Below are 18,186 nucleotides of genomic sequence, written 5' to 3'. Positions count from 1 at the left end.
TGTGCACACTGGCTTGCTATCTTTCTTTTCACTTTTAATTTTACATTTCATTATACAAGGAATAGATGAAGACATTACTGTGAAGGATCGAGTCATACAGAGCACGGAACAGAAATGAAAATCATAGCACACCGTCCTTGAGTACTTGTGGATGCCACCAGACATCTTAGACAGGTTAAAAGTGTATAAACCAAATAATTACTATACATTAGTCCATCTCACACGTAGGACCATACTGACAACAATAAACAGCTTAGTTTTATCCTGATGTGCTCTGGACCCAACGGGGCTCCAGATTCTCCTGCCAACACCATGCTCTCCCGCTCTCCCTGTCACTCCGTGAGCACTGGTGGACGACACAGCCTGGTGTTGCCAGTTTTCTTGTTAATTCATGTCACCATTTCTATCCAGGCCTTCCTCTATTGCAAACTGGGTAATTGCAATGAAGTACTTGACTTGAGTAGATCCTTCAGTCTGGGTTTTGTTGACTGTTTTCTCTTGGTGCCGTCCAATGTTTTCCTCTGTCCTCTGTTACTACTAGAAAGGACAGTGTGTGTAGGTTTATCCAGGTGATTCTGATAGAGGCTTATTCATTCAGATTCAATGTCAAATGCGTGAATGGATGGATGACCATGTATGTTCATACGTATGTACGTAGGTATGCATGCATGTATGTATGTATTCAAGATTTAAAGTGCTTTTGTGTGTATGTGCATAGGTGTGTGCATGTGTGAGTGCATACATGTGTGTGCATACATGTATATGCATGTGAGTTCATATGAGTACAGGAATAACACTTTCCGTAGCACACATGGGGTAGTCAGAGGCAACACTGGGAGTAGACTCTTGACTTCTAGCTTGTTTGAAGCAGGACTCCTTTGTTGTTTTCTACTGCGTGTGACAGGCTAGCTGGCCTTCAAGCTTCTCGGGATTGTCCTGCCCCTGTTGTCTGAAATGTGAGCTAAATGTGTCTAAAATGTGAGCTTTGTGTAAATGCCGGAGATTCAAACTCAGGCCACGCTTAGATAGCAGGCCCTTGCCTGCTTAGCAGTTACCCAGACATTTTCATTTTTCATCAAGATGTCCTTCTCAGGACTGTCTTTCCTTTTCAATCTGGTGTGTCTTAGAGGTTCCTCCACCTCATCTGGCGCATGGGGGATTACTCTGCTTTCCTGCCCAGGGAGGCACACTGTGGTTTTCCACTGATGCGCACTTCGGCTGCCTTTGCTTGCAATGCTACACCGAAACCTTATATGGAGACCCTTCCGCTTACCGGGAAAGTTTATCGAGTAACAAGTCTTCCAGACCCCCGTTTTTGTTAGTACACTCTCAAGGGGCCTGGCAAAGAGGAGAATTTCATTTGCTGGTGGAGCCATAGACAATCATTTTGTTTCAAACACTCAGCTTCCTCACCCAGAAAAGGGACGGGGGTTGTTACAGCAACAGTGTCCAAAATAGGAAATGACCTACCACAGGAGACACCAAACCCCTCCCAGAACATTCGGGCGAGAAGGGGAATTCCTTTTAATCTATAACTATCGAAGCACATCACATGTAACACTGGGAGGGAAGCATGTACAAAGAATTTGTCAATATGTGTCCGGAGACTCAAAGTACTTATTCAGTGAAGCTATTCTTGGGGAGAAGAGTTCAGGCTTCAGTGTGTTTATCACAAAGCATGTCTTCTCTCTATAAAGCTAGCCGTCTCTAAATGTTCCCACCCTAGTGTCCTGTCGTCACCTTACACTCGGCCTATAAACGTGCAATCACCCTCTGTCCCCCCAAGGTCCAGCTTTTCCCCTTGGTTTTTGGAGTAACATTAATGGCATCAGCTGCGTTCCCAGTCACCCCAGCCTCAAAACCTTGTCTCGTCTTCTGCTGGCTACACTCACCACAGCAAGCTGGAGGATGAAGGCCTTAATATCTGTCTTCCCCTTTACTTCTCCACCCCCACTTGGTTTTCTGGGGTTCCTTTAATGATGGCTGTAATAAAAGTCTAATTGGTCTCCACTCACTACCGGCCCTTTTAAGCTGATCCTTGTTAAAAGATGAATCTTTCCTAAGTCACAGCTCTGACCAGACCTCGGGCCTGTTGTAACCTCACGTATCCAGCGAACTAACTACAGATGTCAGAGCTTCCGGGTACGGGGGACTTTCAAGGTCTGCTGGCAGCTCCTTCCTCTTCCTATGGTCTCGGGCTAATATCGCTTCAGCTGTGTCCTTCCTCTGTGTCTGACTTGGGGAGAGGCAGGTGATAGATGTTATTTGATTCTCCACACACTCCGGGGTAGCTATCATGATAAAGAGGGAGGTTCTAGAACCATTCCGCCTGGATTCCTTCCAACCACTATCTTATCAACCGTGTGACCAGTGACTCAGCAGGTGGGTCTGTCTGCCTCTCCTGCGTCCGCCTTTCAACATCCGACATTGCTCAACAAGTGTCCCTCTGCTCAGTTCCCTGTTTTTAATATTATTCTTACCACGACCATTTCAAAGCAAGGGACACAGGCTCAGAGGTTACATCAGGTGTCCCTGCTCCCAGACTTGATGAGCGGCCAGCCAGGAATTCACCCCACAGGTCTCAGTGCACACTCCTTGCTTGCTGAGGGAGTCCGTCACCATGTCTGGTTTCCAGGCTCACCTCTCCTCTTTTTTATTCCTCTGGACTCTGAGCTGGTGTCCAGGCTGGCTACCCACGGTTGCCCAAAGTGCCTGGTCTTCCCTCTTTTCCTTCCTTCCTTATGTCTCATCTCTCCTCTGAAAACATTCCATTCCTCTCCTTCCTCCTCAGCGGTGACCTCAGCTTCCTGAAATTCTATCCATGAAGGCAAAAGGCTGCCTGCCTTCTGTGTGACCCCAGTCTTGACCTTTCCGTCTCTTCTTCCATGAAAGGGCAACTGTCATCTGCCTCTGCCTGAACGGACATGTCCTCAGTGCCTCTCGTCACACGGGGGCTGCCTCTTGTGCACACATATCTGTATCCACTGTGGGAATCGAGATGCTGTGTGGAAGCTCCCCACCCGAGATCGCCCAGGCTGTTTTCAGAGCTCAGAGAAGGTGGTTCCAAGGCTGCAGGACACAACTGGGAGAGGCTGAGTGGGTGGATCCATGTCTTCACACACCCCCACAGCCCTTCAAACAGAATACCCCTTTTCATTTCTTTTACTCATTGAGAAAAATGTCGAAATGCATTCCCACAGTAAGTGGCAATTGTTTTCCCTTTCACTAGGTCTCCAGTGTCTGATGGGAAGGGAAATCTTGGTCTGGAATAGCTAGCTCAGGGCTGAATGGAGAAAGCTACTTGTCTGAGGCAGGTCTAAAGAAGAAGGATACCGTACTCGGCACTTGGAATGATCCTGTCTCAAACATTTGATTAATTCCATCCACTCCCCGAGACAGGCATCCTCTCCATTTTTAAGGGTATAGACATAGACGCCCACCTCTCTGAACACAGGAAGTCCACATTCACATAGACAATGGGTGACAGAAGTCAAGATCGTCTCATCTGGCGTGGATGGGCTGAAGTTCAGACCCCTGTCTGCTTCTCACTAGCAGTGTTTTCTGGCAAGTTATTGGGTCTTCCTGTCTCCTGTACCAAGAGGCACTGTTGTACCTCTAAACACAAAGCCTAGGATAATCCACTGTGTAAACGATGTCTGGCTTGCAGCCATAGTTAGCCAGTGTCTCCACTGTTCAGTACTATCTATCACAAGAATTTTGAAAGAGCTCTAGGTATCATAGCCCCTGAATTCTCTTCTGCCACGGGGATGGCAAAGCAACACGCCGGGATCTGGGCCACTCAGCCTCTGTAATTTTAAACTGTCCAGAGAGTCACACACGTTTATTAGGGAGGGAGCGCTAACATAAACCAGTGGCCCAGCCTGGTTTTATTGCACAGGGTTGTGGTTTGAGAGTTTGTGGCCCTGAAGAACTTGTAGGTCGAAACCCAGTCCCTGGTGTGACCATTACCTTTGAGAGGGCAATTAAGTCAGAGAGTAGGGCCCTCCAGAATGGCATTATTGCCTTTTTAAAAGAGCCACAAGTGTTTGTTTGCCCCTTTGTCCCTATGAGGACACATGACGCACACCATCTCGATCCTCATCGTACACCAAACCTGTCAGCGCTTTCATCCTGGATTTCCTAATCTTTACCACGAAGAAAAGCAAATGACTGTTGTTTATAAGCTACTCAGTCTAAGGCGGTTTGTTATAGCAAACCGAGGCTCAGGGCATATGCTAATGACACTACCCAGCTAAAATATCCTATGAGAAACTCCATTTCTGCTCTCTGAGCTCTGAGCACTGGACTCCCAACTCTCACTTCTGCCAGATCTGAGTCAGTTTAAGGAAGTCCGTGTGTGTGTTCGATTGGGGAAAATGTTGCCTATAGGAAAATCCCACACGCACTCTGCGTGCATCCCTAGGTAACCACGAGGGCATACTTCTGTTCCAGTACTTTCTTAGGTCATGTGGAAAAACTGTCTTATGAATGAAGCCCAAAGCGATGGTATATCTCAAAAATACTGAATGCTTCGAATTTGCAAGGTTAAATCAAAAAACTATTATAATCACTATAGCCTCTGTAACTGTGTTATGACATTATTTTCAATAATAGGTTGGCTCTTACTCAACTGATTGGTCCTTACGTTACTGCCTCTGAGATAGTTCAGTTGCTCACAGCTCGTGTAGAAGCAGGAATAGCAGCAAGTGAAGAGGCACGCTGGGTCCTGAGAGAGGCTGCCGACAGGAGCACTCTTACCGGGTGTGACTAGATCATACAGTCTAGTCTTTGATATTTACCCAAGTCTTACTATCTGTTTGTGCATAAAATAACATCCTTTAAATTTCTCTACAATACGCAGCTCATGGCATCAGTGCATCCTAGTTATATCGTGTGTCCGCACGTATGCAGTGTGTATGTTCACATGTATATGGGGTATGTGTATATGAACTTGCATAGGCACAGGCCAGAGTTTGACTTAGGGTGTTTTGGTCCATCACCTCTTTCTGTCCTTGGAGGTTTCTGAGTTGGCCAGGCTCTCGGTTAGTGAGGCTTCTGCCCCCAACACCAGCACTGAGTTGATAATTCATACTTCTCCAGAGGGCTTTCATATGACTGCTGGGGGTCCGAACTCGGGCCCTCACGATTACGTAGCAGACACTTTACCAGCCTGCAGGATCCTGAGGTCCATTTTTGAGAAATCAACAAGGATCCTTTGTTTCACTTATGCCCAATACACCCCATGATAAAATCAATGGAAATGAAAAATGAACTCAGAAAAGCACCACTATGCAGGAATTTGGTAGTAGGTGTCCTCTCCTGCTAAAAGCTGGATCCTGTTCTCCCTCAAGAACCCAGCCAAGAAAACTGATTGCTGTCACTCTTCAAAGCAGACATGCTGACATAGAACCTGGACCACAGCATGTGCAGGTCTATGCAGACAGAGCACTGCACCACCAAATGTCTCCTCACAAGGGTCACTTCATGCAGAAGGCGTGGCTGGTCAAAGGCATTCGAATCTTTACCCATCAGTGGGCCTCACTGTTCCCTACTTTCCCTGAAACTGAATTTATCCTATTAGAATATGTAAGAAATATCCCTAAATGGCTGTTTCTGGGTATTAACCCAGAAAGATAAGTACTGTGAAATCAATACTTACAGGAAAAGCAGAAAGTCACATCTAATGAAATGTTGCCTGTGTGTAGGAAAACATTTTTTAAAAAAGCCACTTTTTCTTTTATTATTTTTTTGAGGTTATAATATAATTGTATCATTTTCTTATTTCCTTTCTTACCTCCAACCTCTCCCCTGCTTCTTCCTATGCTCTCTGTGAAGCCAATGACCTCTTCATCTTTAATTGTCGTTCTTGATGGTGGTGGTGGAAGTACTCTGTGTGTGTGTGTGTGTGTGTGTGTGTGTGTGTGTGTGTGTGTCCCTAAACACATAGTACAATCTGTATGTTACTTGTCTGTTTTCAGCGCTGACCGTTTGGTATTGGAGTGGGCCCCACAATACTACATTCTGATCAGTTAGGGTTTTCTACAGTGGTCTCTGTCTGTTGCAGAGAAGTTTCCTTGATGCCAGTTGGCTGCAGTTACCTGTGTGTTTAAGAACAATTGTTTGGAATCGAGTTGGGGACTGCGTGCTGGGTTAGTGAGGTAGCAGTTGTAGGTTCCTCTCTAAGGTCCAGAAGCTTTCACTAGCCCTGGGTGGCTGGCTCGGTTTTCAATACCAGAAGAGCCCTCCTCCTTGTTGAGCAGACCCTAAGTCCAGTTAGAGAGCAGTTGGTTACCCCCAAGGCGTGCATGCCACTACTGCTCCCTCAGGGTTCCTGCAGCATGACGGATGGTCCTTGGTGTGGTTCATAGGTTCGCAGGAGCTTTCAGGGTCCTGTGGCTGCAATAAAATGACTTCTGGGTGTAAACCAAGAGCAAGCCGTAGCCTGTAAAGTCTTCACAGTCCCTTAGACAATTCTGAACAACGATTCAAAATGGCTTCTCCGGCCCAGTTATAGGGTTTGTCTATGGCTTGGGGGGGAAGGAGGAGATATGATCACCCCAGATGAGAACATGTTATCTAAACTATGTATTTATCTTTATACACTGATTTTTATAGATTCTGCAGATTCTTTTAACCGAGTAGTTAATAACTCCTTTTAGATGACTTTTCCTGACATCCTTAGTGACATTTACCTTCCTTCTATATTTATGTTCCCCTTCTTCTCTAATTAGAGCCCTGTGACAGTTTTTCCTATTTCCCCCTTCAGATCACCTGTACCCTGCTACTCTATGGTGTCCCCCCACTGCGAAGTCCCTTTCACTGTGGCAGCATTCCCGTTATTTCATAATACACCATTATGTCAGTACAGAGAACCCTTTGTCATACCATGACCTGCCTCTCCTCAGGGCAAGTTCCAAAACGGGGTGGGGGTGGGAGGGAGTGTTCACAGACCATGTCTTCCTTTACCTTTACTGGATCTAAAGAGGAAACAGGGGAGTCTGGGGTGAATGCTGTGGTTTCCGGTCTTTTCTCTGGGTACCCACTGTGTACCGCCAAGAGTCAGGAACTAGAGCCTGAGGTCTACCCAATCCCACCCCCCGGGAAGTCAATGCCAAGCAGGAGGGGAGGCAGAGCCTGGGACTAGAGGAACAGTCTGACTGGGAGGGAGGTGCTAAGAGTACCTGAGGGGCTGGAGGAGAGAAGGAGTCTTAGGCGTGTCTCTTTAGTTGAAGAACTTCCTCTCCTCATGGTAACCCTTAATGAAGCATCTCTTTGAGGTGATCCTTTGCTTATTCATACTGGGTTTGTTTGTTTGTTTTTAATGGTGGCTTTAAATGCACATGTTCTATTCAGAGTGAACTGGGTGCTGGGGTGGGGAGTTAAATACCTTTTGTGGGAAGGAGTATGCGGGAAACTGAATGCTCAGAGCATTCTAAATACCTCATTAGCATGGAGAAGCCCCCCAGGTGCCCATGGTCCTCAGGGGGCTGCAGTGGTTACATGTTCCAGAACAGGTTCACAGACAGGGAGTGGTTCTACTCCTACCTGCCTCAGACCTCTGAGATTCCCGGGGTCTGAGCTCACCAACCTCGCAGTTCTTATGTCTGTCTGGCGGCATGGTCCCATGTGCCCTACGGCAGACTAAGTCACGTTCTGATGATTACCATAATCACTACAGAAATTTTCAGATGAACTGTGCTCTCTCTCTCCCTCTCTCACTCTCTCTCTCCCTCCATCCCTCCCACCCCCTTGTATGTGCATGTGATGTATGCACACATACATGTGAATATAAGTGTATGTACATGTAAGTATGCATGCATGCAGACCAGCACTCGAGGCCATGTGTCTGCTCAAATCACCCTCAATCTTATTTTGTCAAATCAGGTGCCCATCCATTCGCCAGGCAGGCAAATGAGTCCCAGGGACTCCGCCCTTTCTCTGCCCCACCCCCAGGGTTACAGCATTCAGTCATGCCCTGTTTTTACCTAAGGCTTGTTGATCCAGCTCGTGCTTGCACAGCAAGCACTTTATCCATTGAGCCATCTCTCCAGCTGCATAGCTAAACCTTTAACAGTGGGTTACCAAGTGGAGGTTCCAGCAATGAGCTAGAAACAGTCTCTGGCTGTTACAATTGATCTAAGCCCATTTTGGAGCTGTAAAAGGAAGCCTCCCAGGTCTAAGGGGGCAGGACAAACACAATGCAGGTTTTAAGTTTGTCTCCTTGGATAGCCCCGCTTTGTGTCAGCATTGTAAAAGTTAAAACTGCGTTGGCTCTTGTCTATTACATCTCCCACAGTTGTTTGTTTTCCCAATGGTTAATAATCCTGTTCTGAGTAATCTCTACCCTCTGTGACCTAAGACTACTCACTGAGGGTGAAGACACGGTCTTTGACATGGCAGGAGGTTTTCTCAGTGTCAAGCTAATAAAACCCAGAACCTTACCTTTATTGCTGTTGCCCCCTCACTAACAGCAAAACCTTTGCAAGGAAGGAGACGCCTTGCACAGAGCCACATCCACCTTGAAGTTCTTAACTGGCATTTCCTGTGTTGCTGAAGAAAGATGTCTTGGGAGGAAAACACATATCGCTCGCTCCCAGGCCTTCCTATGGGCTGGCTTTCTAGATTTTAGTGGAACTGGGAGGAGGGCTGGGTCTTTGGAAAAAAAATGTCAAACAGATAACTCAAAAGAAAATAAAATCTGGTAGTGATCAAATGAGGAATATTAATGTTCAAACAGAGAGAACTCTCTAAATTTGTGATCAATATTAATTTGATCAAAGATCATTTTGGAGTCTACTTTGGATCAAAAGCTCTATGATTTAATAATGGATAAAATGTGGTTGAATCTTGGAAGGCGTGCAGTTCTAGAAAAAGGAGATAAACACGTAGTAATGATTTACTATTACAGGCAGAGTTCAAGGTGAAGTTTGGGGCTATAGGAAGGCCTTCTGAAGCTATTAATCCATTATGAATAAGGTTTCCAGTTAAAAATTAAAGTTTCCTTTATTTAAATATTTCACATTGCATTATTTTAATGCATATTTTATTTAGAGAGAGAGAGTAGGTCTTCATAGTGTGTGTGTGTGTGTGTGTGTGTGTGTGTGTGTGTGTGTGTGTAGGTCAGCATAGTCTACAGTGTGTACACACCATGCACAGTATATCTTTAGCTGTAGAAGGACAACTTTGAGGAGTCAGTTCTGTCTTTCTACTCAAAGGTCCTAACGAGATTATTCAGGTTGCCATGCCCAGCAACAAGTGTTTTTACCCATGGAGCCACTGCACCAACCCCTTAGCCAATGTGTTGATATATCCCAGCTACAGATCTGAAGAATGCCTCTTTGCCTTCCTTTCTGCAATAGATTCAAAAATAAAAGACTTCAATATATTAGTGTGTATGGAATTTCCAAAACATTCCATCTATCCTCGTTGCATCCCTAGGGAACAAAAGTGAAATCGGCATGGGACACTGATGCTGTTGAAGCAATGGGAGTGGTAAAGTAAGCTGAAGGGAGGTTCAAGAAAGTCACGCAGTACTCCAGGCCCTTGGGCCTCTAGCCTCGGACAGCTTGCTTACTTAGCAAAAATTTATTTTTTTCTGGACTAGGAAATTGAACTGCTCAGACAGTAAAGCCTCTTAGGACAATGAAGGAGAAGACTCTCTAAACCATTCCTTAGTGAAAGTATCTAAGCCATGTTTAAATCTTTAAGCCGCAGAGACCATGGTGAGCAGAGCAGGATATTTTCAGTCACACCCATCACCTCCAAAGGTAGGTAGGAATCAAGTTAGAATGTTTAAGGTATCATCTCAGGAGTGGAGAGCCAGGCTCAGAGGTTAATAGTACACACCGTTCTTGCAGAGGACCCAAGTCCAGTCCTCTGCAGCTACGTCGACCAGTCACGACTGCCTGTAACTCTGGGTCTAGGGAATCAGATGTCCACTAGCCTCTGTGGGCAGCTGTACTCACATGGTACCCATGAAATTGTACATTAAAAATCAATAACTACGAAAAGTAAATGCTGCTTTTTAAAACTGCTATCTCGTGTTGCCTGTGCGTGCCAACCGATGTCACCGGTCTTTCAACCCGTCTCAGTGGTTAGCTCATCTGAAACTGTATAGTAACGGCTGCTTGCCCATAAGTTGATAACACGGCCCAGTTTGCTCCAGACGGCCCCAGTTCATACCAATCATTTGGTATAGTTAATGGTACCCTCCCACATACACTTGAAAAGCACGGAGTTCAGGCAATCACTTGTATGGGTATTTCCCACTCTCTGTTCAGAGAGTTGAGAGCAGTGAGGGTCCTCTCTAATCTCTACCCATCCTGGAGGTGCATCGTCTCGTACTCTGAATATAACTTCGGATACTTAACACAGAGCCCTGTTTTGTTATGGTAGAGTGCAGGAGAAAGAGTGCTGTGGATCCAGTTTAGATCAATCCTTAAATAAAGAGGAGCAGGATGACTTGCGTGCCATCTGGCAATAGTTCCTCGTCCAGTTTTTCAACTAAGTGGTAAGTGTAACTCTGTTGTTTTGTTTAAATTAGGACTGGTCTCTTGCAAAAGGGCCTGAGCAGGTGGTGGCCTTGGGCCATTTGTTCCAAGGTTACGACATCTCCATTTGTGTGCTCCAACATTTGCTGCCCGTACTCATCATTAAAGTCAAGTTTGGAGGCTTGCTGAGGGAAGAGAATACACGCTTTAAAAGAATCACCTCCTCACGTCCGTAGTCTTCCCTTCATATGCTTTGTAGAATATGTCTTTCCATAACAGTAAATAAATGTGGTGACAGTTGTTCAGTAAGGTTTAGACTCTAGCGGGAGAGGAAAAGGTACCTATCTTGCTTTATGTTATCCTGTGTTTACAAAGCAAGAAGGATCATGGGGGAAACTGCTTCCTGCTGCTCTGTAGTTTTATTGCTGGCTTAAAGCATCTCAGCCGCAAAAGGAAGTTCTGTATCTTGATAATCATTTTGCTTTTGACGTAGCGTTTTCTTTTATAACATCTGGAAAAATCTTTGTATTTTACACAAGGCCCAACAAACAGCTATATAGCCAATCGCCAAAGAAACATTTATCAAGTCTGGGGAGATGGCATTTCAATAGGCAAGAGTAAGTGTGTAAGTGTGAAGACCTCATAGGACCTAGTACTTATGTGAAAGCAGGAAGTGACCTGGAGAACCTGTAAACCCTCATCAGAGGGAGAGGAAGCTGAGACAGGCAGATCCCGGCAACTTTCAGGTCAGTCAGCTTAGTGAAAACACAGCCAGCCCCAGGGTCAATCAGAATCAGTGCCAATGTCTTAAGCCAGCCAATGATGAAGGTTAGTACCTGGTGTCTCACATACACACACACACACACACACACACACACACACACACACACACACTTGCAAACATGAGCACATGCGCACAATGCACATAGACTCAGGTGCACACACGGAATTTATAATGTAAAAAAAAAGTGAACAGACACCTTTTACCTTATTATACCTTAGATTTTTAAAACATATAATACACTAAAATCCATCCCAGATTTTAATAAATAATATGTCTTGTGTTTTTATAATTCCATACACTTCCAAATCTCCATGCGTGTATAACCGTCCTGGGGAGAGATGTTTTAAGTCTCAGCCTAGAAGCCTGCAATCCCCATTCCACTCGGCTTGTGCTGGTGCTGGCGTGCTTCCCTCTGAAGTAATCAGCACGGCTTTTTCCACAAACAGCGTGTAGTAATTAGAACACGCGTTCCGTGAATGCTGCTAAACCTTTTTGTGAATCAAATTCTTTCAATTCTCAAGAGTTTCCCTAACCAGGCATGGATTCAAGAAATGTCTCATTGATTGCCTTGCTTACCAGAGAGTAGGAAAAAGAGCTGTACTGTCTCCACAGCCTGAGAAACGGCGCGAGGGCACAGATCCCTGAGACACTCTCAGAAACAGCTTTTGTGTCAGCCCCTGAATGCCAGGACCACATTATCTCCTCTCTTTACACCCTCTGGTCTCAGAGTGTCTGTCAATATTATGTCTTTGATTAAGTTCATCTAATCTGTTAATTATATGTATCTGGCTGGGACCTCAGCCTGAAATGGATTTAATCTGAGCAAATCTGAGGGTATGTTTATTTATTTTATAGGCATTTGAGCTGCTATATTGTAGCCGTTACTAAACTTAATCCCATCGATACACTGTGAACGCGAACCAGGCAGAGGTATAGCGTCTCCTGCTCTTATTGTGGACAACAGAGTCACTGTTCGAGTTGAGAAGCACCCTCAGTGATTCCGACTGTGTCTCCGCGTGAGAAGCTCTGCTGTTAGACATCGCAAATCTCCCAATGGAAGACGCCTTTAGTATTAGGAAGCCAGGCGGTTGAGCCTTTGCAGAGAGATGGCCAAGGCACCACCTTCCTTTTCTAGCATGTCATGGCTATGACTGGCTTTTTTAGGAGGGTGCAGAGAACTGAGTTCATGTGAGGCACCTCAGGGTGCTGTGGGTGGTTCCGGGTTGCTGTCCTTCTGAGTCACAGAAGCCAAGTCGACAGGACCGAAAGGGAACATCTGTGACTGCTCCTCCGCTTTGGTCATGTCTTCCCTCGCTGTCAGAAAACGATGTCTCCCCACTAAATCTCAATGCAGTAAGGCGGGCTGTGGAGAACCCTCCCTAAACAACCAAACCAATAAGCGCTTGGGCCTAGCGACAGGCGTTCCTTGCCAAAATGTAATGTATCCTGCTAAATCAACCTTGAAACAGACTCTCAAGGCCAGGCAGCTACGGCATGTCACAACATCCACTAACACACATTTCATTCTTCAGAAACAATAGGATAGCAACACGCGGTACCTAGATTACAGAGAGAAGATGCTGGAGGCTGTGATGGGGACAGTGTTTGTGAGGGTCTGTTAGCTCTAAGGAAGTGGTTTCCTTGGACTGTATACTGCATGCCCCTTGGCAGCTCTTCACTCCAGTTTTCTTTTTAAAGTTAGTTAAAAGGAGGGGGTTGCTAATGCTAACAGACCCATTGATGCTTTTTGACGAGATTTAAGAACATATCAGAGAGGATAAAATTCTCTGTTGCTTTGGTTTATTCATTACCTTTGCTTATTAGCTAGCTGTCCGTGGGCATCTCTGAAGCAACTGATTGTTCTAGGCCAACTATTAAGGAATTTCCTTCCCCCAGTTGGCTGGTGGAAACGCAGTCATCTAGATGCTTCTCACCCCTGCTTAAAGCTGATGCTGGTCCCTGTTATTTTCCAAGCAGAGTGTTCAGAAAGACCTTTCTCCTTGGTTCACCGTGAAGCCTAGGGAATTATTCTCCACTCAAGGGCTTGATGCTCACACATCCCATAATGATATAAACAGTGACAAATGCTAGGGATGCGAACAACACTCCCCGAATTACGGCAGGAAGCACCCTGATGTTTTAGGAAGTATATAGTACAGCGTGGCCTTGTAGATAGTACAGATCCTCAGAAGGGGGGATCGGGAAGGAGATGAGGAAGCCACCGCTGCTGTCGGAGTGAAATCGGAATGCAGAGATCCCTCTGCTTCTTTATAATATTACCATGAAGTGACTGACTAGCCCTCGCCTTTGCTGACCTGTTGAGACCAAGAGACATTGTAAGGGCAACAAGGAATGGGCTTTGTTGTGATCAGCAGACTAGAACTCTAACAGGCAAAACCTGTCTCTGTCGGGGTGGAAGTTGTTGCACGGAAAACCAGAGAGGAACTATTTAGAGTGACCTCTCTCGCACATCAAGAGAATACGTGACACTATCGTCCAGGTTTGTTTTTTTTTAAAGTACAATCATTAGGGAAACGGCTTATCACACCTTTTTTTTTTTTTTTCTGGCAATCGTTGCCTTCATGCCCCGGTGTTGGCCATGAATCCTCCCATTGTGTTCGTGTATATACTTAATTTTGATCTCTTGTAGAAGGAGCTGTCAACAGAACGGTTTATGTGGAGACAGTTTCTCACAGCTGTGCCACAGCGACTACCGAGTGGGCCGCTTCCTTGCAACTGTCTTTCGTCTGTCAACACGTCCTTGTCACCTCTGACATATGCTACTCTTTTTTAGTTGTCATTCAATTTTTTTTAAGTACATGTTCCTCTAGATACTAGCACATTTGAGATTTATGCTGTTTTGCATTCCTATTGCTCTTTAAAGAAAGTGTGGGTTTTGCTGCTGTTGTTGTTGTGTTTTGTTTGTTTGTTTTGTTTTTGTTTTTTTCTTTCTGTGAAGTTCCGGCATTAAGAAAAAAGGACACTGTAGCACAAAGGCATAATGAATGTAAAATTATAAGTTAATGTCCAGCACATGTCTACTTTTAAAATATGATAAATAATAAAAATTAGCATCTAATGCATATTTATAAGGCCCGTGGTATATTATTTATGAACCTCTTCTGTAGCCTTTAATTTTTCTTACATTTGTTCTGCGTGTGGAGGTAGCTGCCTCTGGCTGTGGCATCCGCGTGGAGGTCACAGGACAACTTTTGAGTCTGTTTTCTTCTTCTACCACATGAGATCTGGGGACTGAACTCAGGTCCTCAGGGTTGGTGCAGTCTTTACCTTCTGAAGCAACTCTCCAGTGCTACTGGGATATTCAGATGAGTATATTTAAATGCGATGCCTGCCTTTCAATAAATCGCCATTGAAAAAAATTAGGCTAAAAAAACTTTTGGGAAGCTTAACCAAACGGTTCTCCTCCCAAAAATAATCTTTAAATTCAAATCTGTATATTTACGACAGCATTCAGTGAAAAAGCACGTTGGTAGCAATTTGTCAGCTTCGCCATGGAATGAAGTGTTCTTTTACACCAAGTTTTCCTGGTTTTTACAGCTTGTCTGCCTCCTGTATGTAACAGAAATCAGGCCAGGTAAAGTATTAAAACATTCCTCCTACTTGAGGAAGCACATTAGTGCCACCACACCACAGACTAAGTTTTAGACAACTTATTTCCAGTGGAATGTCTCCCAAATCTTCCTCATAAACAGCCCATTCGGACCTGCCTTAGCTGAGATTTATAATTACTGGCGTTAACTGTGGGAATCCCGCATTGTTCTCGGGAACACGGGCTCCCCGAGAGGGCTCCGCCTGGCTTTGGTACTTTAGTTATTCTGTGAGTTGTTTCCTATCGTGTTGTGCCATGGAACTGCCAGTGCAATTATCTATCACTGCTCCTCCCGGCTTCCCTATCTGTCTCCCCGGTCTTGCCTTCTATTACTTGTTGGGTTTTGTTCTGGTTTATCATTACTTGTTGGGTTTTGTTCTGGTTTTGGAGCTTGGGGAAACAGACAAACGAGTCTACCCAAATCCTGTCTAGAGAGAAACTGTGTGAGATTCCTGCTCCTTTGGGTGGCTATGCTTTTTTTAATAAGACATTTGGAGTATATAGTTACATGACTAAGTGTCCATTCATCTAGTAAGTATGCTTGCTGTTTCTGCCTCCTCATGGGACGTGGCCCTATTCTCCTAATGTTTATAGCTGGAGAGATAAACACCAAACATGTGATTATCCAAGTCCTTAATTATACTGACTGCAAAGAAGGCAGGCAGGATGCTCAGAGCGTTTCACACAGAGCAGACACCTGTGCTGGGGTAGGAAGACTTCCCAATTCACTGGAGATGAGAGGAGAGTTAGCCTGCGCCCGGGAAACAGCCTGTAAGAACGCGTGGCATTCGGAGATCTTGTTTATTTCTAGAGTCTCCAAACTAGGGGAAACAGACCGTTTAAAAGATCTGTTAGTCGGACGGCTGACTATCATTGCCTCTAATGTTTCTCAGTGACTGACCTGAACTCAGTTCATTTTCACCTTCTTCTTTGTCCAGGGCACAGAGGGACTGTGCTCTAAATTCCCCGTGCGTTTTCTATTTCGTGAGAGCTGTGCTCTTCTGCGCCTGGGTCACTGGTGCTGACTTATCTTGAGGAGAAGTTCTGATTCTAGACTCTCCCCTGTTCACGGTCTGACCAGAGACACGCCGTTTGTGGTAGGCGCTCTGTCTGTGTATGCAGAGAAGAGAATTGCCCTGTGTTACTGTCAGACTCTGGCCCAGGGCCGGGAAGCACCAGGGAATGTGAGTTGAAGGAGCAGAGCTCTCCTGAGTGAGAGGGAACAGAGAGAACTCTCCTGGGTGAGTGGGGACAGAAATCCAGTAACAAAGAAGGACACGGTAACTGGGCCACCATCTTCATCCTGCCAGCCAGGGGCAATAGGAGGGATGGGAGACATACACAGGGATGGAATGGTTTCGTGGGAACATAGCGCTACAACTACAGGTTGGTTTTAATCATCCACACGCCATAGCACCGCAAGGTCTGGGCGAGAGTCCCAATAGAGGCTCTAGATTAGGGCCAACGCTAACCTCCTACAAGCTTCTGTTCCATTCTGTATTCCGCCTTCCCTGTCCAGACTGTCACACCATCAGGGCCAGCTCTGGAAAGGGGCCCCAGCTAACCCGGGAAATGGCCTCCAGGACTTTTCAACAGGAAGAGTTCTTGCCTCTAGTCCCTCATTAAACAGTACTGCCTTAGAGTTTACTGCAACTTGGAATGGTTTTAAATTGAAGGTGCACATGTTTTAAGGAGAGAGTTATGCATCTTTTAAAATCCATGTGTCTTAAAATTTGACGTGTACCACAGTCATACAGGGACCAGTTAGAATGCAAAGGGGGGAGGCGAGATTCTGAAATTTTTTAAAAGTTTTTTGTTTTCAAGACAGGGTCTTACTATGTAGCTCTGGCTGTCCTAGAACTCACTATGTAGATCAGGTTGGCCACTAACTTACAGCTATCCACTTGTCCCTGCCTCCAGACTGCTGGGATTAAAGTGTGCATCACGATGCCCTGTGAGTTGAAGTGCTAACTAGCTTCATAAGGGTGTATTGATGATACTTTGAGGGCAAGACTTATAAATATACTAACAGTTACCACTGTGTGTGTGTGTGTGTGTGTGTGTGTGTGTGTGTGTGTGTGTGTGTGTGTGTTTAAAACAAAATCAGAAGCCAGGCTTGATGTTGTACCCCTTTAATCCCTGGTACTTGGGAGGCAGAGACAGAAAGATCTCTGTGAACTTGAGCCCAGGCTGATACACACACACACACACACACACACACACACACACACACACATCCAGTACTAGGCTAGGCGGGGCTAAATCATTAAGACTCTGTCTCAAAAAATAATAGTAAAAATCAAATAATTTGAATTTCAAGGCAGCCCGAGTTTAAAAGCTATGTTTTGGGATGTATTCTTTAGAATCTTGTGTCAGATCCTGCCCAACCTTTCTTGCCCACTCTGCCTCCATTTTTATCGCTGGCAGGGCTGGTACCAGCTCTTACCTTGAAGCTGGACTCTCAAGTCTTGCTTTCAAGGCTCCCCGCAGCCTTCTAAAACCCTACAGATTCCTAAGATACATATTAGAGCAAATGGAAGACTAACTGTCTCCTGGTGTAGAAAGGAGTTTTTGATTAGATTTAAACAGCTGTCATCTCTGAAATTTCCCTCTCTAAGTCATTCTGTGCTCTCAACGAGCTCTCAGATGGCGGCTCCAGCCTGTACCCTCCTAACTCAGGCTAACGGTGTCCTCTGATAGGAACGGTACATATTTAAGGACATCTTTACTAGCTCGAAAACACTTGGCTTTGAGAAATTTTACTCAGTCTCTTCTTCTCCATAATGAGTGTTTTTCCTTGTAGCCCAGCAAAATTCAGCCACACAAAGGACGAGGATGCCTCGGGCGCCGCAGCTCAAAGCAGTTTTGGAAACTGCGGGGAGAAATGTTACCGTTTTTCATTGAGCCTAGATGAGATGTAATCTAAAATATATGCGTTTTTTAAAAGCAGCTCAGACTTGTGGGAAACGGCAATTAAAAACCGGCGGACGTCGAACTGAGATTACATCATGGAAAACTGACGAGCGTTTTAGGAATAAATATATTTGCCGATGGCATCATTCTATATTTTAAAAGTAAAATGCGGAATACCCTCCTGTTTGTCGGTTGACGTTTCCCCTGGAGAATTTACGGATTGTAAGTGAAATGGCCGTTCTCTTGTTAGTCACGATCAAAGTGAACTGGGAATGTCTAAACACACGCGAGGGCCCATCAGGGTTTATCGCTCTCGCGCCTCACTGCCAGGCCACCCGTAAGTGCAGCAGCGAAGACTGAACTGGCTTCATCCAGCTTCAGGGGGAGAG

At 45.3% G+C, this 18,186-nt stretch overlaps 1 protein-coding gene and 1 long non-coding RNA gene across 7 annotated transcripts in view; one reads left to right on the top strand and one right to left on the bottom strand.

The window, feature by feature from the left end:
* Positions 1 to 18,186, top strand: part of Adgrl2 (adhesion G protein-coupled receptor L2) — a 618,928-nt gene that overhangs the window by 320,612 nt on the left and 280,130 nt on the right.
* LOC134486004 (uncharacterized) lies at positions 14 to 2,256 on the bottom strand. The gene is made up of 2 exons (XR_015672689.1): positions 1,893 to 2,256; positions 14 to 537 (listed from the first exon to the last, which is right to left on the bottom strand). It is a non-coding gene; the product is annotated as an uncharacterized LOC134486004 (long non-coding RNA).

Source organism: Rattus norvegicus, chromosome 2 (assembly GCF_021556685.1).
Source record: "Rattus norvegicus strain SHRSP/BbbUtx chromosome 2, alternate assembly SHRSP_T2T, whole genome shotgun sequence".
NCBI classification, from domain to species: Eukaryota; Metazoa; Chordata; class Mammalia; order Rodentia; family Muridae; genus Rattus; species Rattus norvegicus.
This window is presented reverse-complemented; position numbering and strand designations above follow the sequence as displayed.